The sequence below is a fragment of the Piliocolobus tephrosceles genome, chromosome 10, assembly GCF_002776525.5.
Source record: "Piliocolobus tephrosceles isolate RC106 chromosome 10, ASM277652v3, whole genome shotgun sequence".
Lineage (NCBI taxonomy): Eukaryota > Metazoa > Chordata > Mammalia > Primates > Cercopithecidae > Piliocolobus > Piliocolobus tephrosceles.
The window spans coordinates 11,428,960-11,442,600 of NC_045443.1; the positions used below are offsets into that span (position 1 = coordinate 11,428,960).

General features: G+C 35.6%; 1 long non-coding RNA gene across 1 annotated transcript in view; it reads left to right on the plus strand.

Moving 5' to 3' along the window:
• LOC111552127 overlaps window positions 1-7,626 on the plus strand; it is an 18,727-nt gene extending 11,101 nt beyond the window's left edge. Inside the window, exon 2 of the long non-coding RNA XR_002734552.1 lies at window positions 6,647-7,626. This is a non-coding gene — a long non-coding RNA (uncharacterized LOC111552127). The remainder of the gene's footprint in view (window positions 1-6,646) is intronic.
• The last annotated feature ends 6,015 nt before the right edge of the window (window positions 7,627-13,641 follow it).

Here is a 13,641-nt window from a genome sequence, read left to right on the forward strand (position 1 = left end):
AAGGAAGGAAGGAAGGAAGGAAGGAAGGAAGGAAGGAAGGAAGGAAGTATTGGCAAGCATGGAGACAAATTGAAACCTTTGTACATTGTTTGTGGGAATGTAAACGGCAAATGGTGCAGCTGCTGTGGGAAATCATATGGTGGGTTTCTCAGATAGCTGAGAAACTGATCCAGATTAAAGAAAACCACAGAAACATGACAAATAAATGCAAATAAATGCATGGCATGACTCCAGATTGGATCCTGGAGCAGGAAAAATAATTTGTCTATAAAGGGCATTATCAGGACAATCAACTAAATTTACATGTGACTGTAGATTAGATAATGAGGGGGTCCTATGTTAAATCTAAACCTATTGCTTTTGACCATTGCATGTGGCAATATAAGAGAATGTCTTTGTTCCAAAATATACACATCTAAGTATTTAGGAGTAAAGGAGTATCATGTTGCAACTTACTCTCAAATGCTCTGAAAAATATATATGTGTATATGTGCATGTGAGCGGGAGAGAAAACACAAATCAGATAGCAAATGGGGCAAAATGTTAACAATTAGTGAACCTGGGTACAGACTACGAGTAGTTATTCTTACTATTGTTTTAACTTTTCTGTACTTCTGAAATTATATCAGGACTAAAAAATTACCAAAAAGTTTTTTAAACGTGACTGAACTAAATGTTTGCTATAATACTTTCTCAGTGTAAAATCTATATGGCTAGAATTCTAATTTTCACCTCCTTTTCCTAAAAGGAGTCAATGCAAGTGTAACCAGACAGTGCAAGTATAACTCTGACAAAATATACTCCGAAGATGACAGAAGTCGCTCTATTCCTATTTTCTATTTTGTGAATTCACTGAGCTACAGATTTTGTGTTTGCAGGCTTCAGTTTTCTCACTATATAATCCTAAATAACAGTGGAGGTACAATGTCACAACATAGCTCCTGCCTCTGTTATAATCAGCTATAAAAGAGAAACTAAGAGAAACTGCTGGCACAAAGAACCACATTTTGAAAAACTGACTTCAGTTTCAACAACCGTAATTTTTAAGCCTTTATGTTTTATATTTAACTCTCCCGTGCACTGAAAATTCCAGATTTTGTGTTAGAGAAAATATCTCTGAATTTCCTCCATCATCCCGACCCTATAGACCAAGTAGTTTAATACCAATGAAATATGAAATGTACATATAGAAATGAACTAGAAATTTTTATTGAACTAATGTTTTAATTTATATAAATTGAACCAAAGAAGACTCTCATGGCCCAGGGTAAGAGTACTGTTCAATTTTTTTTAAATTTCTGGTCAAATGTTTCCACTTAGCACAGTAATCTTCATCCTCAACTCTCATGGTAGTATAACAACAACAATAATAATAAATAGCATTGCTAGGCACTGTTCTAAGTGATTTACAATACTAATTAATTTACGTCATTAAATTATTGTGTGGGTAATGTAATTAATGTATTCTAACCATCAGGCAGGGCACAGGGTGGTTCACGCCTTTAATCCTAGGACTTTGGGAGGTCCAGGTGGGTGGATCACCTGAGTTGAGGAATTCGAGACCAGCCTGACCAACATAGTGAAACCCATCTCTACTAAAAATACCAAAAAAAAAAAAAAAAAAAAAAAAAAATTAGCCAGGCATGATGGTAGGTGCCTGTAATCCCAGCTACTCGGGAGGCTGAGGCAGGAGAATTGCTTGAACCCAGGAGGCAGAGGTTGCAGTGAGCCAAGAGAGTGCCATTGCACTCCAGCCTGGGCAACAAGAGAGGAACTCCATCTTAAAAATAAATAAATAAATAAAAATAAAAAAAACTATTATGATAATAAAATCATTATTTTATAGAAAAGGAAAACCAAAGCAAAAATATTTAGGTAAGCTGCCCAAGGTCACGAAGCTAGTAAGGTTGGGTCTCGGATTCAAACAGAGACCCTCTGGCTCCAGAATCTAGTTCCCTAATACTTGTAAAATGCCACTCTTCATGCATCAGCAAGACCTTTTGCATATTATTTTCTTCTTTATCTTCCACAAAAACCTCAGTGCTTGACTAAGAGGTGGATATTTGCAGCTGAATGTATTGAATTCTTTCCTCCTACATGGGGAACAGGCGCCCTCTGTGTCCTAAATGTCATATTCCCATTGTGCTTTGTTTCGGGTATAACAGACCAATCCCTGCACAATCAGGTAAGCCAGAGTCAGTGAACCGCATCTCTACTCTGTGTCTTCAGCTTTTGATGTCTGCTGGCATTTTGCTTTATTCACTCCTTTGGGAAAAAAATGAAAAGTTAGGGCAGGATGTTGAATATCATGGAAAGCAATGGGTGGTGCCTGGAAGTGAGAACAGCTTCTTTACTACCTATTTCTCTGAACCTTAGCTTCTTCCCTTATGATAAATAAATGCATTTAGTACTTAACAGCTTACTAGTGGCTTTTATGTGCAGTTTTCTTAAAATGGAGCATAAAATTCTTAGGTAACAAAATTAAATATTAAAAAACATAGATTATTTAAAAATGATTGTGAACTTTTAAATTACATACACGTTAGTTATATTAAGTCATGAACACCCAGGTCCAAGACCAGGAATTAAGTAATAATTATTTCTATCTACTGTGAGATCATTAGAGCAGAAGTGATTACAAATTGGTACTTTGCATTTAAAGATTAAGAATCTATCAGATAAAACAAAACATCCTATTGAACTCCTTACTTTCCCATCATCAAAACCCAGAAGACTAGTACAGACAGACTAATAATCACTATTTGGGCTCATAGGTAAAGCATAAAGAGTAACATGAAATAATCCTATTTTTTTTACTCTATTAAAATGACAGCAAATTCTTAGGTAAACTCTACAGTTTCCATTTGTTGAAATTAGGAGAATGTGCTTGGAAGTAACACAAAATCTGGATTTCTAAGTGAAGAAGCACATATGAGCCAAAAAGCTAAGGGGACATTTAGAACTTGGTAAGAAATCTCTGTAGCTCTAGAACTTGGTAAGAAATTTCTGTGGCTGTAGTGAGAGACCTTCATGGCCTTACTACCTTTATGATCTTTACAAGGAAGGTTTCTAAGGTCCTGGTGTGAGGTCCTCTGTTACTGATGTGAGACCATTACCTTGGCATTACCTTGACTCACTGAAACTTAGCTTTGGACTTCAAAGTTCTCAGAAAAGGGATATAACGTTAGAGAACTAGCACTTTAGTCCCGTTAAAGCCCACAACAAGAAGAGTACAATTTCAGATGGATGAAATGATTTTTACCTCCTGTGATATTTCTCAGCGAAGACCACAAGGCAAGACTTCAAAATGAAAAGGCAGCTAGATATACAGAATACTACCAAACTCTGATGGGAAGAAAAAAAAACAAAACTCTTTCATTTGAGAAATTAAAGTATATCTAAATCAATGGAGAGATGTTTCAATGTTCACGGAATAAAAATTGGTAAGATTTTCCAATTATCTTACCATTGATATTGGTAAGATTTTCACTTCTTCTCAGCTTAATGAATACAGTGAATGCAATACCAATCAAAATCCCAGCAAGCTATTTTGCAAATATTTACAAGTTAATTATTAATTTGTAAGGAGAACCAAAGACCTAGAATAGACAACATAATACTGAAGAAGAAAAAAGTTGAAAGATTGGAATGACCAAAATCCAGAACACTGACAACAGCAAACGCTGGTGAGGATGTGGAGCAACAAGAACTCTCGTTCACTGCTGGAATGCACAATGGTATAGCCACTTTGGAAGACAGTTTAGTGATTTTGTTTACAAAACTAAACTTACTGTTACCGTATGATCTAGCAATCACACTCCTTGGTATTTATGCAAAGGAATTAAAAACTTATGCACATACAAAAATCTGCACGTGAATGTTTGTTTATACATCATTGTCAAAACTCGGAAGCAGCCAAGATGCTGAATGGATAAATAAACTGCAGTACATTCATATAATAGAATATTATTCAGTGCTAAAAAGAAATGCACTATCAAGCCATGGAAAAACGTGGAGTAAACCTAAATGCCTATTGTTAAGTAAAACAAGTCAATCTGAATAGGCTGTATGATTCCAACTCTATGACATTCTGGAAAGGTTACAACAATGAAGATTATAAAAAGATCAGTAGTTGCCAGGAGTTAGGGAAAAGGAAGAATGAACAGTCAAAGCAAAAATGATTTTTAGGGCAATGAAAATACTCTGCACGATATTATAATGGTGGCTATATGTCATTATAAGTTTGTACAAATTCATAAAATGTACAACATGAAAAAGATGTCCTAGTGTAAACTATGTATTCTGGGAGATAATGTTTTAATGTAGGTTCATCAAATGTAACAAATATACCACTGTATTAGGAGATATTGACAATGAAGGAGGCTACGCATGTGTGAAGACAGGGAATCTATGGAAAATCTCTGTACCTTCAATTTTGCTGGGAACCTAAAACTGCTTTAAAAAATAAAGTCTTTATTACAAAAATATTTTTAAATAAGCAAAAAGATCTAAAGAGACACCTAAACCAGAGAAGACATACAGATGGCAAGTAAACACATGAAGAAATGTTCCACATTGTATGTTATTAGGGACTGAGAATTAAAACAACAATGAGATACCACCATATGCCTATTAGAATTACTAAAATGAAAAAATCTGACAATACTAATTACTGGCAAGGATGCAGAAAAACAGGAACTCTCATGTACTGCTGGTGGGAATGCAAAATGGTAGGATCACTTTGGAAGACAGTTTGGTAGTTTCTTACAAAGCTTAACCTAGTTTTACTATGTAATTCATCGTATGCACTCCTAGCTATCCACCCAAGTGATTTAAAAACTTGTTTCTGCAAAAACCTACATGCACAAGTTTATAGCAGCTTTATTGATAATCATCAAAAACCAGAAGCAATCAAGATGTCCTTCAACAGGCGAATGAATTTAAAAAACTGTTGTGTACACATACAGTGGAATATTATTCACTGAGAAAAAGAAAGAAGCTATCAATCCATGAAGGAACATGGATGAATCTTAAATGCATGTCATAAGTGAAAGAAGCCAGTCTGGAAAGGGTACACACTCTACGATTCTAATTATACAATGTTCCACCATAATTGCTAGATCATATGGTAACAGTAAGTTTAGTTTTACAAAAAATCACAAACTCTCTTCCAAAGTGGCTGCACTATTTTGCATTTCCACCAGCAATGAAGGAGAGTTCTTATTGCTCCACATCCTCACCAGCGTTTGGTGGTGTCAGTGTTCTGGATTTTGGTCATTCCAACCTTTAACTTTTTTCTTCCTCAGTATTATGTTGGCTATTCTAGGTCTTTGCTTCTCCTTATAAATTAATAATCAATTTGTAAATATTTGCAAAACGTTTGCAAAACTCTTTAAAGAAGATTGAAAATAAAAGATCAGTGGTTGCCTGGAGGGAGGGAGACAGGAGGGTTGAATAGGTGAGGCACTAGGGATTTTTTAGGGTGGTAAAAACGTCCTGTACAATATTGTAATTGTGGCCAAATGACACTTTGTCAAAACCCATTGAATTTTGCAGTTCAAAGAGTGAAAATCTACACAAATTTTAAAAATCATTTAAGAGTTTGGGAGAATCTCAGGATGAAATGCAAAATGTGACAATATAATTTAATTGTATCACAGTTAGTATTAAAAAGCCTCACTGAAGAGGGTAGGGACAAAAGTGCTGGCCAACATAACTTTGAAAATAAGTGGAGTTTGCAAAACTAAAGGCCAGAGAAACTATACATAAGGACTGTACTATAGTTAATAAAGTTGTTTCCCATAAAGTTATTGGTTAACTATTCTGATGCTTTTATACATGTATATCAACATTGAACAATGAATAAATGGATGGTGGATCATGGCAGGCAGCTTCCTCACTCTTGGAGCAGGAGTTTGCAGATAAGCAAGGGGAGGAAGCTAGAATGATCCATGTAGTAATGGATCAGAGTTGGAGATGTCAGTATGAACTATGTTTAGCTTAATATGGATATATATTAACCAATGTTTCTACATATAGAAATATTTCTATGTAAGTACATAAACACAGGTTACTAAAGGACTAGAAGCAAAGACATGCAGGAGCAATGAGCACACCCAGATCTTGGTTTCTAATGCCATTATCTGATAAAAGGAACTAGGACTCCTTAGAGAAATGGTTGATTCTATGACTGGGGCAGGAAATAAACAAGATGAACCTGAAATCCCTTGTAGAACCAGAAGGTGAGGAAAAGCTCATTAAAAAGTGGGGGTAGTGTGGAGAGACAAGAGGTGAACCTCCCATGCGGAATAGTTCTAAAGAATTTATATGAATACTCAAGGAAGTGGAACATAACTCTCCGCTCCTTACACTTGGAAAGAGGGAGGGAAAGAATAACTTTACAATGAAGGAAACTTTCAAACACTGTCTCCTCTGCGTGACCAAGGACAACATAGAAAGGGACAAGTTATGTTGATAGTATGTACTCCTGATGTGACATGATGAAAATGGCACATTAACTTTGCCTCTGTGGTCTTTCTAATCAAAAATCCCATAACTCCAGTGTATTCAAGAGGAAATTATCAGATACATCTTAACAAAGAAACATGCTGCAAAATACCTGATCGGTATTCTTTAAACCATCAAGGTCATCAAAAGCAAGGAAAGTCTGAGAAACTGTCACAGCCAAGAAGAACCTAAGGAGACCCAACATCTAAATAAAATGTGGCATCCTGGACGGGGTCCTGGGACAGAAAAATACATGAGGCACGACTAAAGGAACCTGAATGAGGTATGAACTTTAATTAATAATAATGTAGCAACTGGTTCATTAATTATAACAAATACACCGTAGTAATGTAGGATAGGAGAAACTGAGTACAAGACCCATGGGAACTCTATGTACAAACTCCAGAATTTTTCTATAAGTTTAACATTGTTCAAAAAGTAAAGCTTGTTTAAGAAAATAAAAGCAGGGGGAGGGCAGCTAGATGCTAGACTACAGAGTATCAGTGCATAAGGTTTTAATCCCTAAATCATTAGTACTCAACCTTTTAGTCCCTGCATCGTTAGAACTTAACCTGCATCAGTTTCCAGGACCAAGGAAACTCTATGAAAGGAAACTTCTTACATTCATATGCCTTGTCACACTGTGAGTCACAGTCACCAAATGGTCTCTCCAATTTACTGATTGTATTAATACTCCTAAATTACTCATCTGTACCTTCACCCGTTTAAAATAATTGGATTTTTTATTAAATACAATATGTATGTTGTTTTCTTGGGCTGAAACAACTCAATTAAATTACCACTAACTCAAAAGGAAATCAGAAATATAAAAAGTTTCATTCTCAGAATACTGTCTCTGGGAGAAAAAGGTGGATTTTTGGATTTTGCTTTATTTTAGTTTGTTTTTGGTATTCTTCAATATAACTATAAGAATGGAAGTCATGGGAGAATAAAGGGAAAACAAGAAAGCCTGGTTAATGTTGTGGAAGAAAGATTTTCTTAGGAGAAAGATTGAGGAATTTACTAGAGAGCAATGTCAGGAAAAATGAGAATCTGGAGGCCGTGCTAGGCACACATGAAAGGAAAAAGGAAATGAATCTGCATCTAATTACTCAGAAAGAAGAAACTGAAAAAGAGAGGTTTTTGTTTCTAGATTGCAAAGGGTGACTACTAACATCCAAAAGAAATAAACAAATAGCAGAACACTAACAGAAGAGACCCCTCCCCAGGAACTAGTTACATAAAGTGTGCACGTATTTGAGAAGGGAAAACCAGGAAAATTAGCCAAAATAGTATTACATGATTTTCAGATTGACACATATGTTGTAGGTAAAGATGCAGGTATTTCCAGTGTGAGAGAGAAACATCATCAAGATATTTGAAGAGTCAGCTCTCTCAGAAAAGGAACAATAAAAATGATATCTACTAAGGCTAGCAAGGGGCAGGAGTAATATATGAGGTCAAGGTTTAGGTCAGATGCTATTCTGATGGAATAATTCCTAAGTGGCATTACCCACAGTGGGGTAGAATTGGATAAAATATGTTTGAATAAAAGTTCTTTTATCAGAGCCAGAATTTATCAACTTCCTTTCTCTCACCATAGAGAGCTCCACAAACATATTTAAGGAAAGTATGTTAAAAAAAAAAAAAAAAAAAGAAAGAAAGAAAGAAAGAAACACCTGAGAACATGAAAGCAAATGGAATATTAAAGGAATTTGAAGGCATTATATTCCAACAAATAATTACCCAAGGAGATAGATCACATTTAGAAATAGTTTGAGTTTATATATCACCTGACCATGCCTAAAATGTGTAGGGGAGTACAGCATGCTGACTATAATTTAAAATATTGTATTGAATACTTGAAATTGCTAAAAGGATAGATCTTGAGTGTTCTCACCACACATATACAAAAAAAGGTCACTATGTGAGGTGATGGCTATGTTAACTAGCTAGATTATAGTGAGCATTTCACAATGTATACATATATCAAAATAGGAAGTTGCACACCCTAAATATATACAATTTCTATTTATCACTTACACCCTAATAAAGCTGAAAACATTAAAATATGCTTAAAATATGTATAAAGTTGATTTTATGTAAGTACAAAAATAAAATGAAATGAGTAGGCATTCATGAGGGGGTTTTAAACTGTAGGGGAATATCTCACCACTGGGGGACAGGTTGGGGAGATGTCTTCAACATAAATTTTACTCTCAAACTGGAACATTCAAAAGCAGAGGAAGACAGAGTTTTGAAGAGCCAATGGCATAGATATTGGCCTCTCCAGGCCCTTTGGGGTTACAGGATTCAGAAGTAGCAACAGCAGGTTTAGTGCTGTCTAGTGCTAGGTTTAGAATCCTAGTGCCAGGGATTCTCCTTCTCATGGTTATTGTCTTACTCAACCAAGCATCCTAGAAGGCAGGTTTTAAAGGTCTAAGCAATTTCACAGCAAAAGGCAATGGCAGCAAGGGAGGAAGAGCCTGCTCACAGCAGTTACGGGAGCTGTGTACCCAGACAGGGCCCAAGTCAATTCAGCACCAGGCTACCAGAAATCTATTGAGACGAGTAAAAAGAGTTTGAGATATTTAATAAATCAGGGTTCTGGAAAAATACACATACACTCAAACTAAGAAATCAGAGGAAAAAATTATAAAGTGGACAACGTCTAGGGAAATCACAAGGGGTAGTGCAGGAAGCTAGGGGTTATAAACAGGAGGCCATCAGCTAGTCCTGAAAGAACAAAGACAGAACTCACCACAACCTGGAGACAGAGAGAGCTGGTGTTTCCACAGTTCTAGCTCCATAGATATTGATTTCATTTGTCTCTAACTGCACCGGGAAATCTGCATTTTTTATAAATAGCCCAAGTGATTCTGATGTAGATGTACTACAGAAAATAGTTTTGAGGGATGTTGTAATAAATAGTTAATGTTGGCAATTATTCCACAGGTGCTAAAGAAAATGATTCAATTTCTTTAGTGAATACTATTGGATACATTAACATATGTACAACAGTCTTGTTTTTGTTATTAAAATCATCCGTAGCCCTTCATGTCTACAACATCTGTTAAAAACACTGACAGTGTATACAAACCTATTGTGATATTATAATGCTTCTGCCCATTGCTCTCAATGATTTTTGCTTAAGTAGAATATTACATTGAATTCAGTACATTTTTTTTCCTTTGTGACATCTCTGAAATCAATCTGTATCATAAAATTAATAACAGTTTATAATCTCTTTTGGCCAAATCAGTTATTACTTGCAAGCGTACAAAAATTAGGAATGCCAGCTTCAAAATTTGTGCAGCAATTGTCAGTCAGTGGCTTTGAAAGAAAGTCTCAAGGACAATTGTAGAGGACTCTTTCAGACCCTCAGAACCAAATAGATGTGGGGAGTAGTGAATCAGATATGTTTGTCAATATCAAAAAAAAAGAGGTCAAAGAAAGGCTGTCTACACAATTGTAGCATGTACTTAAGATACCAACTGTAAGAGTTAAAGAAAGAGGAAAGAAACATGAAATTCAGCTTAACATCAAAGACAAGTTTATTTTAGAGAAATAAACCTGAGAGGAGCTTCTGGCCAATTTTGGTCAGGAGTGCTCTCTCACAGACTAAGAGTATACAATGGTTTTAGAGTGAGGGGGCTTATCACAAGCTTGAAATGTTTCTGTGTAGGGGAGAAGTTTATGGTGGAGTCGGACTGTCTCTGGGTGGAGGTGAGATTATCTCAGGTCTGGCATGCCTCTGGTAGGGGAGGGGTTTGGAATTTTTTTGGTCAGAGATATTATTTGTGGTTTTTGGTCATGCTAACCTTAGCCAGTAGGCTGATGACCTTTGGATTTAGGCAGTTTTTGATCAAGGTGAACTTAAAATGACAGTGCTTGTCCACGCTGGTGATACTCCTGCTCTGTCACCAGCAATAACAGGTTTTAAAAAATATTGCATTACAAACACATTTAAAGGAAATTTTACTATTAGGAAATGTATTCACTGACAGGCAAACAGGATTTCTCTTCTTGACTGAGAATACGTGCTCCAGCTTTCAATACCATTCATTGTGGACACTCCTCATCAACACAATATTTTTCTAAGTTTACCAAGCACATGAGGAAACATATGTCATTTACAGGACTTACTCAAAAACAGATCCACCTCCATATCACCTTCAGCCCCAGAAAGCAGACATAAAAAGAGGCACAATTTTTTTCTTATTAAAATTGTATTCTCAGGAATACTAATTTTAGAAAAATAAGCTATCACTATAGAAGGAAAATAATTTTAATAAATTAAGAACATTGTTTTAAAGCACATGGTCTATGATTCACATTATATGACTCTGTGCAAACAACCCCAGGTACCAGCCCAGAGCCTGGTAGACCTGCTGGGTGGTTAGATCCAGAAGAGTGATAGCAATCACTACAGTTCAGCTCTCAGGAAGCCACATCCCTAGGAAAAGGGGAAAGTACTATGTCAAGGGAACACCCCATGGGCAAAAGAATCTGAACAGCATCCTTGAGTCCTAGACTTTCCTTTTGACATAGTCTACCCAAATGAGAAGGAACTAGAAAAACAATTCTAGTAATATGACAAAACAAGGTTCTTTAACACCTCCAAATAATCATACTAGTTCACCAGCAATGGATCCAAACAAAAAAGAAATCCATGATTTACCTGAAAAAGAATTCAAAAGGTTAGTTATTAACCTAATCAAGAAGCTATCAGAGAAAGGTGAAGTTCAATTTAAGGAAATCAAAAAATGATACAAGAAATGAGAAGAGACATCTTCAGTGAACTAGATAGCATAAATAAAAAACAATCAAAACTTCAAGAAATAATGGATGCATTTTGAGAAATGCAAAATACTCTGTAAAGTCCCAGCAATAGAATCGAACAGGCAGAAGAAAAAGCCTCAACCTCAAAGATAAAGTTTGTAAGTTAACCCAGTCCAACAAAGACAAAGAAAAAATGAACAAAGACTCCAAAAAGTTTGGGATTTCATTAAATGACCAAACCTAAGAATAATTGGTGTTCCTGAAGAAGTTAAATCTAAAAGTTTAGAAAACATATTTGGGGGAATAAAGGAGGAAAACTCCACTGGCCTTGCTAGAGACCTAGACATCCAAATACAAGAAGCTCGAAGAATACCTGGGAAATTCATCATAAAAAGATGACTGCCTAGGCATATTGTCATCAGGTTATCTAAAGTTAACACAAAGAAAAGAATCTTAAGAGCCACGAGGGAAAAGCACTAGGTAACCTATAAAGGAAAACCTATCAGATTAACAGCACATTTCTCAACAGAAACCTTGCAAGCTAGAAGGGCTTAGGTCCCTATCTTCAGTCTCCTTAAACAAAACAATTGTCAGCGAAGAATTTTGTACTCGGCAAAACTAACCTTCATAAATGAAGGAAAGATACAGTCTTTTTCAGACAAACAAATGATGAGTGAGTCACCACTACTAAGCCAGCACTACAAGAACTGATAAAAGGAGCTCTAAATCTTGAAAGAAATCCTGGACACATCAAAACAGAACCTCTTTAAAGCATAAATTTCACAGGCCATATAAAACAAAAATACAACTAAAAAAAAATCAGCATGATAAATGAAATAGTTCCTCACATCTCAAAAGTAATATTGAATGTAAATAGTCTAAATGTTCCACTTAAAAGATGCAGAATGGTAGAATGAATAGGAATTCACCAACCAATTATCTGCTGCCTTCAAGAGACACATCTAACACATAAGGACTCATATAAACTTAAGGTAAAGAGGTGGAAGAAGACATTCCATGCAAATGGGTGCCAAAAGCAAGCAGGAGTAGCTATTCTTATATCAGACAAAATAAACTTTAAAGCAACAGCAGTTTAAAAAGACAAACAGAGACATTATATATGATAAAAGGCCTTGCCCAACAGGAAAATATCACAATCCTAAATATGTATGCACCTAACTAACTCTGGAGCTCCCAAATTTATAAAACAAGTACTAGTAGGCCTAAGAAATGGGATAGACAGCAACACAATAATAGTGGGGGACTTCAATACTGTACTGAGGGCACTAGACAAGTCATCAAAACAGAAAGTCTCAATGTATTTCAAAGAAAGTCACAGAAAGAAACAATGGATTTAAACTATACCCTGGAACAAATAGACTTAACAGATAAATGACAGAACATTCTACCCAACAACCGCAGAGTATACGTTCTATTCAACAGTGCATGGAACTTTCTCCAAGATAGACCATATGATAGTCCACAAAACAAGTCTCAATAAATTTAAGAAAATTGAAATTATATCAAATACTCTCTGAGACTAGAGAGGAATAAAACTGGAAATCAACTCCAAAGGGAAACTTCAAAACCATGCAAATATGTGGAAATTAACCTGCTCCAGAGTGATCACTGGGTCAACAATGAAATAAAGATGTAAAATAAAAAATTCTTCAAAATGAATGACAATAATGATGCAACCTATCAAAACCTCTGAGATACAGCAAAGGTGGTGCTAAGAGGAAAGTTCATAGCCCTGAATGCCTACATCGAAAAGTCTGGAAAACTTTCTAAGTCTTTCTAAACAATCCAAGGTCACACCACAAGGAAGTAGAGAAACAAGAACAAACCAAATCCAAACCCAGCAGAAGAAAGGAAATAACCAAGATCAGAGCAGATCTAAATCAAATTGAAACTAAAAAAAAAAAAAAAGAGAGAAAAGAAACAAAAAGCTGGTTCTTTGAAAAGATAAATAAAATTGATAGACCATTCACAATATTAACCAAGACAAGAAGAGAGAAAATCCAAATAACCTCAGTAAGAAACAAAACAAGAAATATTACAACTGACACGTAGAAATACAAAAGATCATTTAGGGCTACTATAACACCTTTAATGCACATAAACTAGGAAACTTAGAGGAGATGAATAAATTCCTGGAAACATACAACCCTCCTAGCTTAAACCAGGAAGAATTAGATACCCTGAACAGATCAATAACAAGAAGCAAGATTGAAATGGTAATTTAAAAATTACCAACCAAAAAAAAGTCCAGGACCAGACAGATTCACAGCAGAATTCTACCAGACATTCAAAGAAGAATTGGTACCAATTCTATTGATATTAATCTACAAG